Here is a 22982-nt window from a genome sequence, read left to right on the forward strand (position 1 = left end):
ATATATACAACGGAATATTACTCAAGTATAAAAAGGAACACATTTGAATCACTTCTAATGAGGTGGATGACCCTGGAGCCTGTTTTACAGAGTGAGGTAAGTCATAAAGAAAAGGACCAATACTGTATATTATAACACATACAATGGAATCTGGAAAGATGGTAGCAACCTTCATACATGCAGGGCAGCAAAGGAGACAGAGACGTAAAAAATAGACTTTTCCACTTAGCAGGAGAAGGCAAGGGTGGGATGATTTGACAGAATAGCATTGAAACATATACATTGCTATATGTAAAACAGATGAACAGTGCAAGTTCCATGCATGAAGCAGGGCACCCAAAGCCAGTGCTCTGGGACAACCCAGAGGGATAGGGTGGGGAGGGAGGTGGGAGAGGGGATCAGGATTGGGAGGACATGTGTATAGCGGTGGCCAATTCACGTTGATGTATGGCAAAAAAATCACATTATTGTAATTATTCCCAATTAAACTAATGACTTTTAAAAAAAGAATCCACCTGCCAATGCAACGGAAAGGTGTTTGATTCCTAGTCCCAGAAGATTCCACATGCTGCAGGGCAACTAAGCCTGTATGTCACAACTACTGAACCCGCCTGCTGCAACTACTGAAGCCCATGAGCCTACAGCTCATGCTCTGCAACAAGAGAAGTCTCTGCAGTGAGATGCCCATGCACCGCCACTAGAGAGTTGCCCTCCTTTTCCACAACTAGAGAAAGCCCTCACACAGCAACAAAGACTCATTGCAGCCAACAATAAATAAATAAATAATAAGAAAGAAAACCAAGCCGATCTTCCTGTATGCACATTTGAAAAATCCAATGGTAGCTATTAAAGTAGATGCATCTCTCCATATTCTTTGAATAATCATATCTTAGGTGAAGCTAACAAAAATTACATCACAGGATATATCAAAACTTTAGATTAGCTTCCCAGGCACTGCTCTTTTCAAGAGAGCTACTTTTCTCAGAGGACTGTTACTTAGGAACTGTAGTAACTGGAACTGTGGCCTCCACCACATTCAAGGGCAGGAAACAAGAGACATTAGGAAGACACGGTTCAAATCCTGTGAGTTGCCTGTGACCACAGGCTAGGATGAACACACGTCTCAGAAAGAGCCTCTTCACATTTCAGTAACTGAAACCTGTATTTCAACCACTTAGTTGAGTTCTTTAGGGCCACTGCTATGGCCCTTAAACAAGCACTTGGTGTGAAACATTTGGAAAATGACCTTAACCCAATTCACACCCAACCACTTTTCACATGTCACAAGGAGTCTCTCACAATGATACTTCTTCACATAGAAAGCCAGTTCTCAGTTAAAGAAACGATTTCATACATACACCTTGTGAAGAAATACTGAGATTTTAGAAACTGTCTCACAACTAACCTGTGGTTTATCATTCTTTTCTCTCTTCTTCTCCCTCCATCCACTCTGAAAAATGAATATTTGGCCATGCTATCTGATTTGCCCACCAAGTGTCTCATACCACACACATGATGTTAATAGTGAGCCTATACACAAAGGCCAGCCAGCCCTACTGAAGTCGGCTATCTGGGGGCAGGGAGGTGGCTGGGGCAATAAACTCATCATGTCATTTCCTGCATCACCCCACTCCATTTCATTCCTTGCAGTCACTTGGCCCAAATGAATAAAGATCACACCAAATTTCTGTTTAACTCACCACTGCCTCAAGTTTCCTTCGTTATCTCACGTGGCTTCTGAAGCCAGGGAACAGATTTTACTTGAGGTGACTAAAGCTAGAGAGACAGACCATCAGCTAGAGATTCTGTTTGGGAGGTGATGTCTCTCAGCACACTGCTTCCCCACTGTGATGAAGAAAGTAAAAGTCATCTTGGCTTGGCTCTGTTGTCCTGTTGTTCAGATGTTAGCCAGTAGATGGCAGGCTAGGAAAGTACTTGGATCCGTGATTCACATGTAATCAATAGAGTTTAACTGAAATGGATCACCCTGCATAATAGGGGTGGGGGAGGCGGTTTCTTCATCCAATCAGCTGAAAAAGCTTAAGAGCAGGGACTGAGGCTTCCTGAGGATGAAACAATTTAGGCTCAAGACTACAGCCTGAGAAACCCTGCATGAGACTCAGTTGCTGGCCTGCTCTTGAGATTTGGGCCTCTGGATTTTCAGGCAGCCGACCTGCCCTATGGAGAGAGGGGCAGCTTTATGTCACACAGAGGATATATTAGGAAACAGCAGGATGTCCCTGCTGCATTTTGTCAGAGTCACAGAAAAAATTCGTCCTCCACAATGGCATTTCCACCACTGTGACTGAGGGAGACCTTCAAAAGAGTAGCAAGAAACTGGCCCCCACGGAGGGCCTCAAGGAAGGCAACCCCATACCTCAACGGTCTAGACAAGGAAGCCTGGTTGATGGAAGCAGCAGTGGACGAGTTCACAGTCAATTCAGATCAATCAACCTCTCACTTTCTTTCTAGACAGCTGTCAGATGGAGACATCAGGAGGTCACAAACGCCTCATGTCTGAAGCCTGGCAAGTGACAAAGTATCTCAGTCGAGAGCCCAAGTGGCTCAGGGTGTCAATCCCTGCAGCACAGAACCAAAGACAGAGCAACCTCCCTCTGGGACCCTGGTCTCCCGCCAGCTGTGCAGCATCAGAGCCTGGATCCAGACTCACAAATACCCCAGGGACCTCACACTATGGGTCACAAAACCCAAATTTCAATGATACTCTCGGCCAGATATGGACCAAGGAAACGGCAGCTAGCAGACCTCACTGCACTACACACCCAACACCAAACAATCCACCAAACTGAAACTCCTGGAGACTCTATAAGTGAGGTAAGACACACGAAATGAGCTGAGATGAAATTTGAATACAGGCTGACATGTATTTTAGCAACTTCATAAGCTGCCAAGGGGAAACCCTGACAGCTCAGAGACCTCACACCCTGGACACAGAAGCTGCGATCACACAGCTCACAGCACAGGACACCATCACACCAACTGCACAGAGCACTGGTATGGTGAACGCATACAGCTCTTTCACAATGTTCCATGCAGCCACCACAAAGAGACCTCAGGCTCCTACAAACCCCAAAGTTCACAGCCCAAGACATAGGAAACCCCTCAAGGTTTCAGCACCCTCAATCCCTGGTTCACAGATCAGAGATGGCACACTCAGGGTGCAGAGCCACCAAAGGGTCAGATACCTCCCATGCTTTGTCAAATACACTTTGTGATGTCACAACCTAGGGTATGGACACCTAGGGTATCCACATCCGCTAAAATCCCTACGTGGATCATTCCTAGTTGTGGACTTCAAGCTCTTCTAGGGAACTGGACATAAGGAGTCCAGCCTCCTGCCTAGATTTCCCACCCTACAAATGGTGCCAAGATGCCAGTAAAGGCACATTCACTCTCCTGCCCCACTGAGGCCAGTGTGAACTGGTAAAACACCTTTGCAGGGGTCTGTGGCAGCACCCATCAGAATTTACATTCCATCGTGCCCTCACCCTCAGCAGCATTTGCCTTCATGAAAGAGGGACATGTGTCAGTCCTATTCTGTGATGCCTCCTTGGGGTTTAGAACAGTGTCAGGCACGTGCACATAGTAGGTACTCCATAGATGTGCATTTAGCCAAGGAAGTCTTTGACCCAGCAGTCTCACTGCTATGAATGTGCCTTAAGGAAATATTCCCACATGCTCAGAGACGTGTGTACAGTGACAGCAAATTTCTAGGGTAAATTCTAGCGCCCATTGATAGTCAGTGACCATTTGTTTCAATTTTCATTAATTTCTTTCAACTGTGTTTTGTCCTTTTCAGTGTAAAAATCTTACACCTCCTTGGTTAAATTAACTCCTAAGTATATTGTTCTTTTCATTCTATTATAACTGGAATTTTCTTACTTATTAGGAGTATTCACCACTAGTATAGAAATGCAGTTGAATTTTGTATATTGAAGCTGGTGTTGATTTCACAGGTGTGTACACAGCTGTTTACATGTCAAACATACCACAATAAAGTGGTTTTAAAAAACAGAAATGAAAGCAAAATAAAGGCATTCCCAAATTACCAAAAAAAAAAAAAAAGAAAGAAAACAAAACACCTCAGGGAATGTGTTGGTAGAACTGGCTTACAAGAAAAAAACTAAAGGAAGTTCTTCAGGCTGCAATAAGTGAATTCAGATGTTAATTAGAATCCATGTGAAAAAACAAAGAGCACAGGTAAAGGTAATTATGTAAACAAAAATACTTTATGAGTTCATTTTCACGCCTTTCTTCCTGCATTTAAAAAGCAACTGTCTAAAGCAATATCACATAAATTATTGTTGTGAATCTGGTAGTTGCTCAGTCGTGTCTGACTCGTGGCAACCACGTTACTGTAGCCCGCCTCTGTAGGCTCCTCTGTCCATGGGATTCTGGGATTCTCCAGGCAAGAATACTGGAGTGGTTAGCCATTCCTTTCTCCAGGGGATCTTCCTGACCAAGGGACTGAACCCGAGTCTCCTGCATTGCAGGCAGATTCTTTACTGTCTGAGCCACCAGAGAAGCCCAATTATTGTTGGGCCAATAACATATGGAATGTAATATATTTGCAGTACCAGCACAAAGGAGGTGGTTGGGAGCAAAGCTGTATTAGGTAACGAAACAAGCCAGGATGGTGTCAAATCCACACGAACATATACAAAGTATCAGAAATCATGACAAAGAAGGTTAATAGAACAGACGTTATAAATATATACCTGATATTCTGCCTTGTATCAGCTTTTCATAGACATAACATTTTATATAATATAATAATGATAAGAGTGTATTAATGGGATGTACTCTTTATAGATCTACTATTTGTGACATGAGGAAAAGATGGAAATTGGAATAGAGCAATATAGGAGTAAGGTTTCTATGTCTCATTAGGATTAGTATAAATTTCAACCTGATTGTGATACAGTAAGATGTTTATTAGTGGCATTAGTAATAAACAACTTACTTTAGAAAAGGAGAGATATACCCATGTGAATGCAGAGTTTGAAGGAACAGCAAGGAGAGATAAGAAAGCCTTCCTCAGTGATCACTGCAAATAAATAGAGGAAAACAATAGAATGGGAAAGACTAGAGAGATCTTCAAGAAAATTAGAGATACCAAGGGAATATTTCATGCATATATGGGCACAAAAAAGGAAAGAAACAGTATGGACTTAACAGAAGCAGAAGATATTAAGAAGAGGTGGCTAGAATACACAGAAGAACTATACAAAAAATAGATCTTAATGACCCAGATAACCACGATGGTGTGATCACTCACCTGGAGTCAGACATCCTGGAGTGTGAAGTCAAATGGGCCTTAGGAAGCATCACTACAAACAAAGTTAGCGGTGTAGCTTTTTCACTGACTTGATGGACATGGGTTTGAGCAACGTCCGGGAGTTGGTGATGGACAGGGAGCCCTGCTGTGCTGCATGCCACGGAGTCACAAAGAGTCAGACACGACTTAGCGACTGGACTGAAGTTGTTTATGGTAGCCTATAGCTAAGGAAATAACTTAAAAATAGTGGAAAAATCAGTAAAGAATTTAAAATGCTACACTAGAAAATACCCATTTAATGCAAAAGAAAGCAGTAACATGAAGACCATAGAACAAAATAACCTGAGACAGAAAAATATATTGGCAGATGTAAGTCTGTATCAACATTAAATGTGAATAGATAAAACTATTTGACCACAAGGCAGACATTGAGAGACCAGTTTAAAAATAAAAACAAGATCAGTAAAATAAATAAATATATATATATATATAAATTAAAACTAAAATTCAACATTCAAAAAAAATAAAAATAAAAACGAGATCTAACTGTATGTTGTCTACAGAGGATACAGTTTAGAGTCTAAGATATGTAAATTACCATGTATGTGTGTGTGTGTGTGTGTGTGTGTGTGTGTGTTCAGTCGCTGAGTTGTATCCAACTCTTTGGGGCCCAATGGACTGTACCTGCCAGGACCCCTGTCCATGGAATTTTCCAGATGAGAATACTGGAGCGGGTTGCCATTTCCTACTCCAGGGGATCTTTCAGACTCAGGGATCCTACCTGAGTCTCCTGCATTGGCAGGTGGGTTCTTTACCACTGGCGCCACCTGGGAAGCCTTATATGACCCACCAATTCTACTCCTAGACAATTTTACCCAAGAGAAATGAAAACAGACACAGAAGGCTACATATTATATGATTTCATGTCAATGGATTTCTGGAAAAGGCACAGAAATGTATCTGTGGTTGCCAGTGTATAGGAGTGGAAGAAGGAGTCTGATGGCAAATACCCCAAGGGAACATTTTCAAACAATGGGCCATTTTCTATATTTTTATTGTGGTAGCATTTACACCACTGCATACATTTGTCAAAACTCTGCAAACTGTAATGCTTTAAAGTGTTGGCTTTTATTTGTACACAAATTATACCTCAATAATTTTTTTGAAAGGAAAAGGAACATTTAAGTATTTAAATATTGGTTATTGTATCCTTCTAGACCATGAGCTCAAAAACATAAAAATTGTATTTTGGAATTCTTCCCAGACCTGGCCAACTTCTAGGATTCTCCATGACAGTTTCATACTCTTAGAACACACAAACTTGGTCTTAACCATGTTTACGATTCCCTCTCCCTCACCTCAAGTCCAAATTCTTGCTGAGTTCTGTCCATCTTCATAAATGTCTAATGTGTCTACTATTACCCATGTCCACCACATCTGCTCTGGTCCAAAGCCTCCCTCCATTTAATTCTCAACACCCCTTCTAACTGGTCTCTTACATCCACTCAGGGTGTCTCTCTCCCTCTTCCTGCCCTCTCCCTCCTTCTCTTACAGTTACAGAACTTTCTGTGTCTTTCTAAATAATGCTACCCTCCTACACAAGGACTTGAAGGCATGGTCTATCCCCTGTCCACTTAGCTAGCAACAGTGAAAGTAGAGCTTCCTTTTCTTGTCTCTCTTATCAGGCTTCCTTCACACCATCCAATTTCCTAAGCTTCTCCACTTAGATTGTCCCCAGTTTCTGAAGCCTCCTGGTTAGAAAATTCCTTCAAGCTAGGCTTCAACAGTGCATGAAGCGAGAACTTCCAGATATAGAGCTTAGGTTTTGAGGAGACAGAGGAACCAAAGATCAAATTGCCAACATTCGTTAGATCGTGGAGAAAGCAAGGGGAATTCGAGAAAAACATCTACTTCTGCGTCATTGACTACGCTAAGACCTCTGACTGCGTGGATCACAACAAACTGTAGAAAATTCTTAAACAGAGCGGAGTACCAGACTACTCGACCTGTCTCCTGGGAAACCTGTATGCAGATCAAGAAGCAAGTTAGAACCAAAGATGGAAGAGATGACTGCTTCAAACCTGGAAAAGGAGTATGACATGGCTGTGTGTTATCAGGTAACAATGGCCTCATAATATGAGACAAAGGAATTAACTTCCTTGGGACTTCCCAGGTGGTGCTAGAGGTGAAGAACCTGCCTGCCAATGCATGAGAGAGTCAGGTCCAATCCCTGGGTCAGAAAGATCCCCTGGAGGAGGCCCTGGCAACCCACTCCAGTATTCTTACCTGGAGAATCCCAGGGACAGAAGAGCCTTGCGGACTATGGTCCATAGGATCCTAAAGAGTCAGACAAGATGGAAGTGACTTAGCATGCACACGCATGAACTTACTTAATAGATATAAAGGTATTCATCTTCATTACTTTTTGAGTGAACTTTGCTCGTCAGTATTTTTCAAGAAATGTTCTCATTTCATGTAAGTAAAATTTTGGGGAGAACATTTTTCTGCTCTCCATTCTAAAACATCTTTATTGTAATAGAATTGATATACAGCAAATGGTATATATTTAATGTGTACAATTTGATGACTTTGGACATATGCGAACAGTGATAATATTATCACCACAATCAAAGTAGTAGACATATCCAACACCTCCTAAGCTTTCCTTGTGTCCCTTTAGTTTTGTTTTATGTTAGACTGTGTATGTGTGTAGTGAGAACACAATATTAGATTAACTCTCAACAAATGTTGGGGCTACCCAGGTGGCTCAGTGGTAAAGTATTCACCAGTCAGTGCAGGTGATGCAGGAAATGGGGGTTTGATCCCTGGATCAGGAAGATCCCCTGGAGGAGGAAATGGCAACCCATGCCAGTATTCTTGCCTGGAGAATGCCATGGACAGAGGAGCCTGGTAGTCATGACTCAAGAGAATTGGCACATACTTGGCCTGTTACTCCTTGGAAGAAAAGTTATGATCAACCTAGACAGCATATTCAAAAGCAGAGACATTACTTTGCCGACTAAGGTCCATCTAGTCAAGGCTATGGTTTTTCCTGTGGTCATGTATGGATGTGAGAGTTGGACTGTGAAGAAGGCTGAGCGCTGAAGAATTGATGCTTTTGAACTGTGGTGTTGGAGAAGACTCTTGAGAGTCCCTTGAACTGCAAGGAGATCCAACCAGTCCATTCTGAAGGAGATCAGCCCTGGGATTTCTTTGGAAGGAATGATGCTAAAGCTGAAACTCCAGTACTTTGGCCACCTCATGTGAAGAGTTGACTCATTGGAAAAGACTCTGATGCTGGGAGGGATTGGGGGCAGGAGGAGAAGGGGACGAAAGAGGATGAGTTGGTTGGATGGCATCACTGACTCGATGGACATGAATTTGAATGAACTCCAGGAGTTGGTGATGGACAGGGAGGCCTGGTTGTGATTCATGTGGTCGCAAAGAGTCGGACACGACTGAGTTACTGAACTGAACTGAACTGAACTGAACTGAACTGAACTGGCATGTATCCATAAGCACTTATAAGGTGCCATTTCACTTCATCCTGACTAGGACCCTTGAAGAAAACCCTTTCACCCCTGCAGGACTCTGAGACCCTCTCCCTTTCCTTCCAGCCCCCCAGGAACTGCCCTGGGCTCCTGGTCTGGGTCTGAATTTTATCTGGATCCTGAACAGATTTTTCAGTTCAGCCCTCACAGGGACTTTATGACAGACCTGTGTGTGGGCAGGAGACAGGTGTCTGCAGAATGCAGGGAGCAGGCAGGGTCTTGAGGGGATCTTCTGAGGTAGCGTGGGTGCTGGGTGAGAGGACACAAATGGGGTGAGGCCCTGTGAGTAGGGCTGGGGGAGGGGCTAAAGAGGCCCCTGAGTGGGGAGGGGAGACCTGGTGGCAGGGGACGGGAGGAGTGGGAATTTGGGGAGAGAGGAGGAATTGAGTCTGCTGTCCCCAGGAGATGGAGTCTGGAAAATGACAGAGGTGATTAAAGGGATGTAAAGGAGTTGTCATAGGCACAGTGAGGGGAAACCCTCTCCTCTCTCCAGAATTCAGTAGCCCAGAGTGGGTGCTGCGATAGAGAGGGCCAGTCCTGGGAACTTGCTCTGTGGATCTGGCATTCACTTTGAACCTCCTATGGGGCAGGATACAAAGTTACCATGACCAGAGTTGACCAGGGTGGGGTTAGGGCCATTCTCAGGACCCAGACATGGGAAATCAGTTTCAGTACCCCTCAGCTCTAAGGCACACTACGCCCCTGGAATGAACCTGCCTTCCTCAGGATGACATGCTGGTGACTGTGGGCTGCAGGAATTGCAAGACTGGAGGCCTCTCTCCCTTGGGGTTGACTGAACAGAGACTCAGTGCAAATGCCCACTCAGTAGCCCAGAGGCAAAGGTGTGGGGCCTCTGTGTCCCAGGGTTCAGACTGTAGGCTCTGGGGAAGGGGTGTGAAGCCTCTGAGGTAAATGGGAGCTGTTAGCCAGAGTAGCGGCCACTTAAAGAAAACCATACAACAGAAGAGCTGTGAGTTTAAGTTGGATTTGGGGCCTCCTGGGGACTATAGCCCAGGACACAGCTCCTCCGTTAGCTCTGAGACCACTGCTCTGAGGGGGTAGCAGTGAAGACAATATGATTTTTGCCTAGGAAATACATGAAGTCTAGCATGAATGCTGGCAAAAGACTACTGAAACACAGAGATGAGATATCACAAGTTAATCATTTTCATGCTTTTGTGTATGTGGGAAGTTGCCAGAATCTGGGGACACTGAACCTTTTCCTGAGGTAGGCGTGGGACTGAAATAAGGGCCAGTTTGTCCAAAGCACAGTGTGCGTCTTCCTGTCTGTCACCCAGAATTCCTTCAGAATGCAGTGTCATGCAGGAACCACAGAGGTTACAAGTTAACCCTGTAGAACTGGCTGTGAGCAAGGCTGTTTCTCTTAGGGATCCTAATTCATCCGAGGCCACAGTTGGAATTTCTGAGCTGGAGTGCATCTGTGTCCTCAGATGTGACCTATTAGAGCTGTTTGGGTTGGTGTCCAGGATGAGCAGTCTGAACTGTTTGCAGATCTCTATTCCAGGGCATGAAATCTCAGAACTATTTGGGGGGCCTTTGTCCAACTATTTGTTGGGCCTCTCAGCTGTTCATGTATCTGCACATGAGAATAGTTTTAAGAGGAAGGCTGGATGGTCCGCACTGTCACGGGTCTTAGAAGCAGGCCTGTGATGTCACATTTGCTACGATTTCTCCCATGCCTCTCTACAGAGATAAAAACCTGGGGCCCCAGCCTCAGAGAGGGTAATAATGCGCAGGTCACAGAAGCCCAGGTAATAAGCCTGTTAAGAACAATACTTGCTGATATGACTACCACCCTTGATAGGCGCCCTGTGACAGAAACTGTGTACACACACTCCCTCAGTCCATCCGCCCAACTCACAACAAGGAGGGCACCGTCAGCAGATGGGAGCCCAAGGCCCTGTGCAGATGGAAGGTCTCAGGTCATGAGGAAGGGAGGCATTGGGTGTAAGCTTGGGCTCCTTGGAGGAGGCAGGGAAAAATCAGCACAACCCTGGCCAGGTAGTGGAGGAGGGGGGCATTTGCACAGGGCCGCAAGGACCCTATGACTGACTCAGTCTCAGGATATGTCTCTGTGTCTCCCCGTCACACACCTAGCTTCTTGCCTGATGTGTGGAATGTAATCTTCACATTCCCTGGGGACGTGGTAGGCAGATACAGAGGTGAGCCTCCAAGCAGCTGGGGAGAAATCTCCCATTCACCAGTTTGCATGAGGTTCCACCACAAATGCAGAGATCCCTGCCTCTCTTTCCCCCATTAAAGGAGTCATTGGCAGTGAGATCAGCAGGAGGGCAGTCTGGGCAGGATAGGTTGTGAGGGACCCTGTGTACAGCATGAGTCTCCCCAGGAATGGAGCATATCCTTGTCTTGATGGGCAGAGGCCCCTGATGTGGATGAAGGGAGCATGATTAAGGCCCAGGCCATGGGCAACTGAGTCATTCCCTAGAGGGAAGGGCTTCTTTTCCCCTATAGACAAAATGTACTGTACATCATCCAGGAGCAGGGCTTGGGCTAACTACGTGAGGACAGTTTGGTGCCAGAAGTAGTCTCTCCATCCCTGTCTAATGCTCTATCTTTGTCTTTCTCCCTGCCATTTCTGTGCCTGTTATATCATCCCTCTTTGCCTTTGCAAGACTCAATGTGACCTCACCCACAGCAACAGGGTCCTTGCCCTCTCTCCTGAGAGTATAATCGTTTGACATGAATGTGCACTGGGAGCAGTAGGAGGCATTCCCCTTGAGTGTAGGGGATTCCAGGAAAGGCATGCTCAGCTGCAGAAGGGGTGGGGAAGGGTTTTTCTTCAAATAAACCAAGAACTCCTCGATGATCATGTGCGATCTGGGCCTCGGAAAGAAGCCTGTGGACTTCTCTGACAAGAAGCCTCCTGTGGTTCAAGTCAAAATCCTCTCATTGGCCAGAAGGTCCAAGGGACCTGGCCCTCATCACTTCTGTCACCCAATCTCCTCGCTCTCCCTCCATCATGCTGTGCCTGTCACATTGCCCTCCTCACTGTTTTCATACGCACTACACAGGGTTCTACTCCCCAGTTTTTCCACTGGCCTTACCTCTGTCTAGGATACTTTTCTCCCGGATAGGCATAACTCCTCTAGGCTTTTGCTCAAATGTCACAGTCTTAGAACTTTCCTGACCACTCTTTCTAGGTATCATCCCCTCTCTGTATTTCACTATCCCGATTTAATGATAATTATGGCAGTTACAAACACCTGATAAATTACTTGTATTTGGGGACCACGTGATCCCAACAGAATGTAAGCTCCATGAGGAATAGCTTGATTTTCTATTTCCTAAGAAACAGAGTTGTGCTTGACACATACTTTGGAGAGAATGAATGAATGAATGATGGAATGAATACACAAATTTAAACTTGTTGAGAGAGGCATAGCTAGACAGGCTGAGGATTCTGCTAGGGAACATTTTCAGGGATAACAAGATGGTGACAAAGCCATGGTCTTTATCTCACCTACGTGATGGTGTCCTTGGGTCCCCTTGGAGTTGATCCCTTTCCTAACAGCATGGAAGGTCCTGTAGTCTCTTCCACATATTACTCACAGTCAACGACAGAGGGCTTTCACACGCCAGGCCTTCAGATCCCCGTCGGAAGCTTTATCTATCCTGCCTCTTGGGGGACTGCGGCTGACTTTAACCCATAAGACCTATTCTTCATTGAACAGGAAAGCACAAACAAGCACAATGCCCAGCATAGATAAAATGCTTTCAATGTTCTCTGTTACGACAGTGATCCCCATAGAGATGTAATCTTCAGCTTATGAAGAGTTTTTTCTGAGTCCAAAATTGCCGCAATCCGTGGGGTTTTCACCCTAACCTTGCCCTTCTGCCCTTTGTGGATCCTCCTGGAATGGTCCACAGGCATCTACATCTGCTGTTCCCCAATGCCACCAGCAAGGGGCGCGCGAGATGAAACAGTTCTGTCCTGGGATGTACCACTGAGGGGTAGCGGTAAGACCACCCACTCTGAAAGGTACCATTGGGAGAGGGCGTGTGACAACAGAGAGAGGGTCCCCTTACACCGCGTCGGGCATGGACCACAGTTCCCTGCGGGGGCACTCATGGCGCCACTGGGTCCATCCCCATTCGCTCCTCTTCGTCTTCCCACTGCTTTCGAATCCCAGTGGACACAGGTATTAAGCGGAAACTTTCTTTGTCTCTTTTTCAACTCCACCCCTTCACTGCTACAACGACTACGGAGCTAGAAACTAGCTGTCGGTTTGGGTATGGCGGCAGGGAAGCCTTCTGGGCAGTGATTGGCCACCGCGTGATTGCCTGCACTGTGGTCTCAGAACCGGAACTGAGGGCGAGAGGCGCCTGTATACGCATGCGCCTGCGTTGGCGTGCGCGACTTTTCAGAGCACACAATTTTCCTCAGAGTTTTATTGCTTTTCCAGAAGGGGTCTAATAGCTGCCCTGGTTAGTGGCGAGGTTTGGCGCAGTCGCTGGCTGTGCATGGTGACGGCATATCAGTCTTGCTCAGCTCTCGCTCAGTTGGATCGTGTGGCACCGCAAGGTCATTCACACAAATGCATGCAATTCATGTCCAGGGAGAGGTCCCTGAGCTTGGTGTCTTTCCCTGGAGAATAACCTGTATCTGGCAGTTTGGGATTGTGTTTTGCTATGTGTAACAACACAGCTGCTGTTTGGGTACATTTGATCTCCATGAGCCTTTGGGCGGGGCTGTGAGTGATGGTATATTTGATCTGAGTGGATTTTGTGAGCCATAGTACAAAGCCTCTAGGATGTGTGCCTGTATACCGGGATGTGCATCTTTGGAGCTTGCTGGCTTTTCAGTCCCTGGGTGTGAGATCTCTGTGTAGTCACCCCAGAATGTGAGATCACTGAGCTTTTGATTCTGGGTTCCAAGTTGTGATGCCTCTGTGCTGCTTTAAAGATGGGTCAGTCTAAAGGTGAAAACTATCAGCTGCTTGGGGATCTAGGCACAGGTTGCAAGTTTTTCATTTGTCTAGAAACTGTATCTTAAGATTATATGATGTTCTTGAGTTATTAAACTTCTGTCTTTCTGCTTAGGGGTGTCTGTATTAGGTCGGTAAGTGTCCCGGTGGTTTGGGAGTCAGTCTCCATGATGTGAAGTATCTGTGCAGCTCTCATTTGTTTCTGTCTGGAAGACTTTGGTCTGATTGGAGGGTCTTTGTCACAGTGTGTATGGTTATGGTCTCAGTTGTGTTTGAGGGTCTGAGACTCGAGTTGTGTGCTCTCTGTGCAGAGATTCAGTGAGCTCTTTTTGGTGTCTCTGGGTATCTATCTGAGCTGTTTGGATTCTTTGTGTTAGATTTAAAACCTCTTGCTCTTGGCTATGAGGTCCCTGTCCAGGAACTGAGGATTTGGAAGCCTGCAGATATGATTCTGAAGCCTGGAACCTGACATGCTGTGTTGTTGAGTGTATCACTTGTCTGCTGAAATCTGTTTGTATCATAATTAATACAATGGGGCCATTGCCCATCTTGGAGGGTACATGTTAGCAATGTGTGTAAAGGGCCTGGCTCCAGACTCTCCTTCAGCAAATGTTTCCTGAGCACCTGCCATAGACCTGAGGATTATTGGAGGAGTTTGGGGCAGGACAAAACCAACCAAGTCTCTCATTTCATAGACTTGGTGGTCAGTAAATAATCAAGGGTGGCCGGCACTATGAAGAAAGATATTGCTAGATAAGGGTTATGTTGTAGCTGTTATTCTACATATTTTGCTGTAGCTGTTGGATCTTGCCCTTGACTGAATAAATACAGAACACCCAGAGTTTTCCACAGCGCGTCCAGACCTGTGGCTCCCTTACTGCTGGGCGACACTGAACAGGTTACGTAGCGCCTCTGTGCCTCATTCCTCTTTTAACCACATGGAAACACTAGCTTCGAGTAAATTTAACTATGTCATGGGGCCGTGTAGACCACTGACCATGTTAAGTCATGGGAAATTGTCAGCACAGTACGTGCCATATGGTGTGTTCCAAGTCAATTCTAGCTGTTGTCATTACTGCTGGTAATATTATTGCTGTTCCACATTTCCCTGGAGATTGTTCCAGAGACACAATGTCAAGACCACCATTGACACACCGCATGGACCTTGCACTATCATTTCAGGCTTTTTGGGGCCTCAAGAATGGAGTGTATGAGGTATGAGGGAGGGTTTGTGCTCATATGAAAAACTTTAGTGAATATTCTATGTGAAGTTAGACGTCTAATGACCTCTTCATAGGATCTGCATCATGACGGGAAAGCAAGTGGTCACTGGAGAGTTATAGAACATGAGTATATACATCTTTAAAAGCATTGCCCAGGGAAATTAAAAGGCCAAGAAACCTCATCACATGGCCTTTTTTTTTTTTTTGCCATTATTTTATAAAGTCTAATTCTCAATCAAATTCTAAAGATCTGAATCTGATGAAGACATGAAAGTGTTAATAGTCAAATGATCATCAGGAATGCTTTATTTTTGTGTAGTTTTCACATTTCCAGTTTTGTTGTGTTTCTTCTTTCTTCCACTAATACTCATGATTGTTTAATCCATGGGTGCTGATATGGATATTTTCTGAGGTAAATCCTGAGGAGATGTTCAGCTGTGTTTTGGGATGGAGAGTCTGAAGACGGGGGCACAGATCAGAGATGACACAGATCAGTTGGGACTGGGGAGGTAAAAGCATGGGGTCAGGGACAGGGGGATATGAGTACAAGCAGAAACGGAAGTGAAGAGAGACAAGAAGAAAAGCTCACCCTTCTGGATCGTGCTTAGCTCTCCATAAGTGCACAATGTACATATATACTCCATGTGTACTCAAAAGTGTTTTGAGTACTCATAACAACACTGTACGGTGAGCAGTTTTAATGCTATCATCCCTTTCTGCAGTTGAGGAGCAGAGACACAGTCGTTAATGGGTGAATGAATTTGCACAAAGTCACCTAGCTGGCAAGAGCTGAGCTTACCTCACAGTGTTGCTGTGAGTACTCAAAGACTTCATTATGTATATATGTATGGAGAGCTAAGCACGGTCCAGAAGGGGAGCTCTTCTTCTTGTGTCTCTTCACTTCTGTTTCCGCTTGTACTAGTATCCCCCTGTCCCTGCCCCCACACTTTCACCTCCCCCACCCCTACCCTGCTCTCTCCCCAGGGCCCCTGTCCTCAGACTTTCCATCCCAAAACACAGCTGAACATCTCCTCACGGTTTACCCCAGAAAATACCCATACCATCACCCTTGGATTAAACAGTCATGAATATTAGCAGAAAAAATAAGAAACACAATAAACGGGCAATGTTAAAACTACACAAGAAATAAAGCATTGCTGATGAAAGTCTGACTACTAATATTTTCATATCTTCATCAGATTCAGATGTTCGGAATTTGATACACGAGAATTAGACTTGATAGAACAATGGCAGAAAAGGTAATGCAACGTGGCTCCTTAAATAAGACCTAATAAAATGTGGGCACACGGTGTGTTCACGGGTTGAGAAATTCAATATAATCAGGATGTCAGTAGTCCCCATACAGATCCATCAATTTCACACAATTCCAGTCAGAAATTCCAGCAGGAATTTTTTGTACATATAGACTAATTGATGAGAAAATTTCTGTGGTAAGGCAAATGAACGAGAATAGCCAAATGGTTCTGAAAAACAATGTTGGAAGATTAACACTAACCTGAAATTTACTTTGCAGCTTCAACCAAAAGTTGTAAGCAACTAAGTGTCTATGAAGGGATGAATGGATATAGAAAACGTGATGACACCACTCAGAACGGCCACCATCAAAAAGTCTACAAACAACAAATGCTGGATAGGTTGTGGAGGAGGGGGAACCCTGTTACACAGTTGATGGGAATGCAAACTGGTATAGCCACTACGGAGAACAGTGTGGGATTCCTTTAAAAAACTGGGAATAGAACTTCCATGTGACCCAGCAACCCCACTGCTGGGCAGACATCCCAAGGAAACCAGAAGTGAAGCAGACACATGTACCCCAACGTTCACTGCAGCACTGTTTACAATAGCTAGGACATGGAAGCGACTGAGATGTCCATTGGTAGACGAACGGATAAGGGGGCTGTGGTACATATACAATGGAATATTACTCAAGTATACACAGGAACGCACTTGAGTCAGTTCTACTGAGGTGGATGAACCTGGAGCCTGTCATACAGAGTGAAGTAAGTCTGAAAGAGAAAGAGAAATACTGTATATTAACACATATATATGGAATTTAGAAAGACGGTACCAATGACCCTACATGCAGGGCAACAAAGGAGACACAGACGTAAAGAACAGACTCTGGGACTCAGTGGGAGGACTCGGTGGGAGGATTTCAGAGAATAGCATTGAAACATGTACATTACCATATGTCAAACAGATGAGCAGTGTTAAGTTCCATGCATGACGCAGGGCACCCAAAGCCAGTACTCTGGAACAACCCTGAGGTATCCCTCGGGTAGGGAGGGAGGTGGGAGGGGGTTCAGGATGGAGGGACAGGTGAATCCCTATGGCCGATTCATGTTGATGTATGACAAAAACATCACAATATTGAAAAGTAATTATCCTCCAATTAAAATAAACTAATTTAAAAAGAGGAAATGTGGTGATATATACAATGGAATATTATTCAGTCACAAAGAAGAAAATTCTGTTTTGCAACAACATGAATGGACTTCAAAGGCTTTATGCTACGTGAAAAAGGTGAAAGAGAGAAAGACATGTATTGTATGTTCTCACTTACATGCAGAATCTAAAAAAGTCAAACTTACAGAAATAAGAGTTTAGAATGGTGGTTTCCAGGCCCTGGGGAAAATGTTGAATACAGGGTACAAACTGACAGGTATGAGGTGAATAAGTTACATGGATCCAATGTATAGCATGCTGAGTATAATGAACAAAACTGTATTATACAGTGAAAGCTAAGAGGGTAGATCTGAGATGTTATTTCCTCAACAATTTTAAAAAGGATTATGTGAGGGGATAGAGTGCCAACCCTGCCATGGTAATCGTTTTGCCAAATACGTGTGTGCCAAATCATCACATTGGCGTCTTAAACTTACAGGTTATATGTCAATAATACCTCAAAAAAGGTGGAAAAAACAAGAGTCCTGAGTGTTTCCAGTGGGAGAGCCCTCAAGCTATATTCTGTGCCCCTCTGACATCTCCCCATCATTCTTGAACTTTCCCTTATTACTGACATGACAAGGTGAACCAGGCTCATTTATCCTTTCCTTCCTCAGCCTGGGAGCCCATCGTTTAGTGGAGAAAGGTGTTCAGAAGCTAGGATCTGGGGACTGGTGTCATTCTTGCCATTGGAATGTTGCTGTTTCCAGTAACTTGGGAATATATGTGTGTACACAATCACACACACAAACACAGAGACACACATCTATAGTTATACATCAGTCTAGCCACATATGCACACCTATCGAATACAAGTTTGCAAGGAAACCTTGAATCCCAGAATTCCTCAGAATTGGTTCTAGTTTACTTCCTTTCCATATTGGAAATTCCCTTTTCCAAAAATGACAGACGTGGCTCTCAGCATTCTTACGTCTTTGCCGAGCTGATGAATGCCAATGCATATAAGTGATCCTTCCTCCACAAAAAGGTCCTCCTCACAGTCTATGCAGAACTATCCCTTGCCCTTGGCTTCCACATCTCACCCAAGCTTGAATCCATGAAGCAGTTAGCCTCCTTCCCACCCAATCCCCAGGGATATCCTTCTTTCCACCTTGGGCTCTGACTCTCCAGGCAAGGATGCCCCTTTACACATACACATGCCTTGCCTGGCAACACCTAATGGCTTAAGGACTGACTTGCTCAGTCACAAAAAAAGGGAAGGGAAAGAAAGGGTAGGGACAGGAAAAGGTCAATATGTCCTAATACAGTCAGCCAATCAACGTGAACTGGGCCAAACCCAGGCAATGTGATGAAGCCAGTCTTTTTTGTTTTTCCCCCTCACTGTCCCCCAACTTCCCTTCCTGCCTCTGTCCTTTGCCCCAGTTCCTTTTCCTTTTAAGTCCTTCCCTCCGTCAAGAGTACCAATGTTATGAGGCATGATTCCCACAGTATAACTGATCTCTGCAGCTTGGCTGACATTCAGCGTGACATCCCTGCAGCTGGGACACTCAAACTCTCTCTTTCTCTCTCTCATGATGGACCAGAGGCTTCACTCCTAATTTCAGGGATAGGTAGGAGAGAAGGTGCAGGGCACATGTTGGAGCCTTCAGTCCTTCATCTGTGAAATGCGGATGATCACAGATTGTGGGAGACACGGAGACAGCAGCAACCAGACCCCTTTCAATGGGTGCTAAATGCCAAACCCAGTGCATCACAGGACTCCTTGACATTCAGGAGCACGCCAAGTAGGTGTCCATGCCAGGACAGTTGCATCCGTTGTTCCTTCTGCCTGGAATGCTCTTCCCTTAGATAACCCCACGGCCTGCTCCCTCACTTCCTCCAGATCTCTGCTTACTTGTCATCTTTCAGGGAGACTTTCCCTCATTGCCTTATATAAAATAATAACATCATACCTACATATACCCTTTCCCCTGATCTAGCATTATCTTTCTTCCTAGTGCCTGCCACCCTTGATTTATTTACCGACCACCAAGTCTATGAAAGGAGAGACGTGGTCAGTTCTGTCCTGTCACAAACTCCTCCAATAGTGCTCAGGTATATGGCAGGTGCTCAGAAAACATTTACTGAAGGATAGTCTGAAGCCAGGCCCTTTGCACACAACGCTACCATACACAGGTATCCTGCACGACGCGCACTGGCCCCACTGTGTTAATTATGATACATACTGAGATTCCAGGAGACAACTGATACGCTCAACAACACACAGTCCGCATGTCACGCAGGTCCCAGGCCTCGGAATCATGTCTGCCAGCTTCCAAACCTTCAGTTCCCGGACAGAGACCTCACAGCCAAAAACATAAGAGGTTTTATTTCTGACACAAAGACTCCGAGCAGCTCAGATAGATACCCAGAGACACCAAAAAGAACTCACTGAATCTCTGCACAGAGAGCACACAACTCGTCTCAGACCCTCAAACACAACTGAGATCCTAACTGTGCACACTGTGACAAAGACCCTCCAAACAGACCAAAGTCTTCAAGGCAGAAACAAATGAAAACTGCACAGATACTTCACATCATGGAGACTGACTCCCAAACCACTCGACACTTACCGATCTAATACGAAAACCTTAACGGAAAGACAGAACTTTTAATAACTCAAGAACATCATAAAGCCTTTAGATAAAGTCCCCAGACAAATGGAAATCCTGCACCCTGTGCACAGATCCCCAAGCAGCTGATAGTTTCCACCTATAGACAAACCCATCCTTAAATCAGCTCAGAGACATCGAAACTCAGAGCCCAGAATCAGAAACTTGAGCTCTCACAATCTCAGGTGCACACGCCTACACAGAGATCTCACACCCAGGGACTGAAATGCCAGAAAGCTCCAAAAATGCACACCCTGGAATACAGGCACACGCATCCTAGGGGCTCTGTACTATGCCTCACAAAATCCACTCAGATCAATATCCCACCACGCACAACTCCGCCCAAAGGCTCAAGGAGATCAAACGTACCCAAACAGCACCTGTGTCGTCACACAAGCGATACACAAGCCCAGGCTCCCTGACACAGGTTACTCTCCAGGGAGAGACAGCAAACTCAGAGACCTCTCCCTGGACATGAACTGAGCGAGAGCTGAACAAGAGTGAAACGCCGTCACCAGGCACAGCCAGCGACAGCGCCAAACCTCGCCACTAACCAGGGCAGTTATTCGACCCCTTCGGGAAAAGCAATAAAACTCGCAGAAAAAGTATATGCTCTAAGAAGCCGCGCAGGGCAACACACCTCTCGCCCTCCGTTACAGCTCTGCCATCCCAGTGCCTGTAACAGCCAGCCAGCCAATTGGAACTGGGCAGGAGACGAAGCAGGGCGGAAGTCGCGGGACTTCCGGCCCCTACTCGCGCCCCGGGAAGAGCTAATTCCGGCGATCACGCGGTGACCAATCAATGCCCAGAACGCTTCCGTGAGGCCATACCCCACACTGGCAGCCCATCTCGCTCCGTAGCCATCCCCCCCCTTGGATGTAACCATGTAGAAACGGAGGGGTGGAATTGGAAACGAGACGAGGACACTTGCAGCTTCATACCGGTGTCCACTCGGACTCAAATGCAGCGAGAAGACGGAATGGAGCGAATGGGGATGGACCCAGTGGTGCCTTGAGTGCCTCCGCTAGGAACTCTGGTCGATGCCTGATGCGGTGTAAAGGTACTTTCTTTGTTATCATACGCCCCCTCGAATGGTACCTTCCAGAGTGGGTGGTCTTACCGCTACCCCTCAGTGGTACATCCCAGGACAGACCTGTTTCATCTCGCGCGCCCCTTGGTGGTGAGACTGGGGAACAGCTGATGTAGATGCCGGTGGACAATTACCAGATGATCCTCCAAGGGTGGAAAGGCAAAGTTCAGATGAAAACCCCACCGATTGCTGCAATCTTGGACTCAGAAAAATGTCTTCATAAACTGAAGATTACTTCTCTGTAGTGCCACTGTCGTAGCAGGAAGGATTGAAAGCATTTTCTCTGTGCTGGGCATTGTGCTTGTTTGTGCTTTCCTGTTTAATACAGAATAGGTCTCAATGGGGAAAGCCAGCCACAGTCCCCCAGCGGGCAAGGGAGAGAAAACTTCAGACTGGGATCTGAAGGTCTGGAGTGGGGAAGGCCTCTGTCATTGACTGCGAGTAAGACGTGAGAAGGACAACAGGACTTTCCATTCTGTTTAGGAAAGGGGTCACCACCGAGGGGACCCAAGGACACCGCATAGGTGAGATAAAGACCATGGCTTTGTCACCATCTTGTCATCCCTGAATATGTCCCTAGCAGAATTTTCAGCCTTTTTAGCTATGCCTCTCTCAACAAGTTTCAATTTGCTTTTTCATTCCGACATTCATTCATCTTCTCCACAGTTTCTGTGAAACACAGCTATGTGTGTTAGGAAAGAGAAAATCAACTTGGCTTCATGGAACTTACATTGTGTTGGGGTCATACAGCCCCCCAAGATAAGTTATCAGGTGTTCATAACTGCTGTGATTAACATTAAACCAGGATAGTGAAAAAGAGAGAGGGGATGATATCTAGAAAGAGTGGCCAGGGAAGTTCCTTCTAAGATTATGACATTTGAACAAAAGCCTAGAGGAGATGCCTATCTGGGAAAAAGTATCCCAGACCGAGTTAAGGCCAGTGGAAAAACTGGGGAGTGGAACTCAGTGTAGTGTGTATAAAAAGAGTGAGGAGGGCTGTGTGCCTGTCACAGCATGATGGAGGGAGAGCCAGGAGATCTGATGAGAGCAGGGATGAGGGGCAGGTCCCCTAGGGCCTTCTGGCCATAGCGGGGACTTTGACGTGAGCTGCAGGAGGGTTCTTACAGAGAAGCCCCCAGGGTCCTTTCAGAGGCCCAGATCACACAATGATTGTTGAGGAGCTCTTGATTCATCCCAGGAAAACCACAGACCCTCTGCAGTTGAATGTGCCTTTCCTGGAATCCCCTACACTCAAGGGGAATCCCCCCTACTGCTCCCAGTGAACATCCGTGTCAATTGATGATACCCTCAGGAGACACAGAGGAAGGAAGGACCCTCACAGTATGAGTGAGGTCACAGTCAGTCTCGTAAAGGCAAAGAGGGAGGATGTAACAGGCACAGAGATGGCGGGGAGAAAGACAGAGATAGAACAGTGGACAGGGACAGAGAGACTATTTCTGGCAGCAAAAAATCCCCAATTAGCACCCACATGTGGGTCCCCAGCCCTGCTAATGGATGATGTACCTATCTCTACAGGAGAAAAGAAACCCGCTCCCCGTGCTCGCTCCCCCACCGGGGACTGTCTCTAGGAAATGACTCAGTTACTCATGGCCTGGATCTTAATCATGCTCCCTTGGCACACATCAGGGTCCTCTGCCCTGATCAAGACATGGAGATGTTCCAGTCATGGGGAGGCTCATGCTGTACACAGGGTCCCTCACAACCTGTCTGGCCCTGACTGCCCTCCTGCTGACCTCAGTGCCAATGAATGCTT

General features: G+C 45.7%; 2 long non-coding RNA genes across 2 annotated transcripts; one reads left to right on the forward strand and one right to left on the reverse strand.

Moving 5' to 3' along the window:
- The first annotated feature begins 12814 nt into the window (after window positions 1-12814).
- LOC132658742 (uncharacterized) lies at window positions 12815-17477 on the forward strand. Its single transcript, XR_009598738.1, has 2 exons — window positions 12815-13031; window positions 16575-17477. It is a non-coding gene; the product is annotated as an uncharacterized LOC132658742 (long non-coding RNA).
- LOC132658743 (uncharacterized) lies at window positions 15329-20851 on the reverse strand. Its single transcript, XR_009598739.1, has 2 exons — window positions 18309-20851; window positions 15329-17067 (listed from the first exon to the last, which is right to left on the reverse strand). It is a non-coding gene; the product is annotated as an uncharacterized LOC132658743 (long non-coding RNA).
- Between the last annotated feature and the right edge of the window lie 2131 nt (window positions 20852-22982).

This window comes from Ovis aries, chromosome X, assembly GCF_016772045.2.
Source record: "Ovis aries strain OAR_USU_Benz2616 breed Rambouillet chromosome X, ARS-UI_Ramb_v3.0, whole genome shotgun sequence".
Lineage (NCBI taxonomy): Eukaryota > Metazoa > Chordata > Mammalia > Artiodactyla > Bovidae > Ovis > Ovis aries.